The 1,687-nt window shown below is 65.6% G+C and overlaps 1 protein-coding gene across 2 annotated transcripts in view; it reads right to left on the bottom strand.

Moving 5' to 3' along the window:
- Positions 1-425, bottom strand: part of ANKRD11 (ankyrin repeat domain containing 11) — a 191,943-nt gene extending 191,518 nt beyond the window's left edge. For both annotated transcript variants that reach the window (XM_032156167.2, XM_032156168.2), the window contains exon 1: positions 66-425. The gene's annotated coding sequence lies outside the window, so the exon portion shown is untranslated. The remainder of the gene's footprint in view (positions 1-65) is intronic.
- Between the last annotated feature and the right edge of the window lie 1,262 nt (positions 426-1,687).

Genomic DNA, 1,687 nt, shown 5'->3' with positions numbered 1-1,687 from the left:
GCAAGGCCGCGCGAATGCCCCGTGCCCGCCCCGACCACCGCCCCCAGGTCAGCGGCGCCTCTCACCGGGCTCCGAGGGCTGCGCGGCTCCGCGACGGCTCAGCGGCGGGGCGCGGGCGCTGCCCATGCAGCCCGCGGCCGCGTTTCCCGGGCCGCGCGGCCCGAGCGGCAAGGCGGCGGCGGCGGCGCGGGCTCGGGCCCGGCAGAGCTGCGAGGGACGGCGGGACGCGAGCCCGCCCCTCGGGCGCGCCCACGGCTGGGACGAGCGCCGCGACTCCCGGTGCGGACGCTACTGAAGGGGCGTCTGGCCGCGGGCTCGGCGGCGGCGCCTCCCCGGCTGGGGCCCTCGGTCCATCGCGCACCGTCTCAGGGCGGCCTCTGGCTCCAGGACCCAGCGGCGGCTGCGGCGGGCGCCGGCCGCATGAGACGCTCCCGCCCATTGGCCCGCCGTATCCGCCACCGCCATTGGCCCGCCCCGGCCGGCCGCAGGGGCTGCGCACGTCACAGCGACGGGAGTTAGTGCGCTAATGGAATGAAGGGGAGAGGCGGGATTGACAGCCTCTGTGGCGGCCCGGAGGCGGGACTAGGAGGACGTCCCGGTAACGATTGGGCAGGGTCCTGCGCAAGGGCGCACGCGACACTGGAAGTAGCGAGCAACTGGATTGGCTGCCTGCGTCGCAAAGGAGGGTGGGTCTTGCATTCTCGGGCCTGACGATTGGTCTTTCCAAGTGCCGGAAGCAACTGGGATGTGGTTTGGGAACAAAATCTGGTATTGAAGCGCTGGGAGACAAAACGTCCGCCTCGAGGGCTGGAGCGGCGGTTGCCTGTCGCGTACCCGTGGTCTTCTGCCTGCCCCCGGGCATCTCGGGCCACGTCCGGCCCGCCCTCCTACCGCGCTGCCGTAGCGGGCGTCACGGGGCATGAAGAGCCCTGGGCGGCGGCGAGGGGAGGGGACCGGGGCATCGAGGCGGTCGCTCGGGGCTCCTGCGCGGTGACTCGCTTTGCCATCGAAGAGAACGGCCTTCGGGCGCGTCGCGGCCGCGGCTCCAGAGCCCCTGGGCCTCGCGCTCTTAAGAGCCTGAGCCGCGTGAGGAGGCCAGGCGCCCGCGAGCCGCATCCCCTGCCTTGCTAGTTAGTTCTCCAACACTCGAAAAAGGTAGATGAGGACTGGTTTTCTTTACACTCTGGTAGGTGTGGATCCTGTTTTTTTTGTTTTTGTTTTTGTTTTTGTTTTGTTTTGTTTGAGACGGAGTCTCGCTCTGTCGCCCAGGCTGGAGTGCAGTGGCGCGATCTTCGCTCACTGCAAGGTCCGCCTCCCGGGTTCACGCCATTCTCCTGCCTCAGTCTCTCCGAGTAGCTGGGACTACAGGCGCCCGCCACCACGCCCAGCTAATTTTTTGTATTTTTACTAGAGACGGGGTTTCACCATGGTCTCGATCTCCTGACCTCGTGATCCGCCCGCCTCGGCCTCCCAAAGTGCTGGGATTACAAGCGTGAGCCACCGCGCCCCGCCGTGTGGATCCTGTTCTAAGTGCACCTGTGTTCTCCTCCAGAACTAAACCAAAAAAGCAAGGTGAAAAATTGGTACTCCTTTCAGTTTCTTTTTTAATTCTGCATGTTACTGGGGACTAAGACAACGGGTAAGCAAACTATTTACAGGCCTCAATTTACGAAATAACGGAATTGCA

Source organism: Hylobates moloch, unplaced genomic scaffold (genome assembly GCF_009828535.3).
Source record: "Hylobates moloch isolate HMO894 unplaced genomic scaffold, HMol_V3 SCAFFOLD_6, whole genome shotgun sequence".
Lineage (NCBI taxonomy): Eukaryota > Metazoa > Chordata > Mammalia > Primates > Hylobatidae > Hylobates > Hylobates moloch.
The sequence above is the reverse complement of the archived record's forward strand: the minus strand, read 5'-3'. Positions and strand labels throughout refer to the sequence as shown.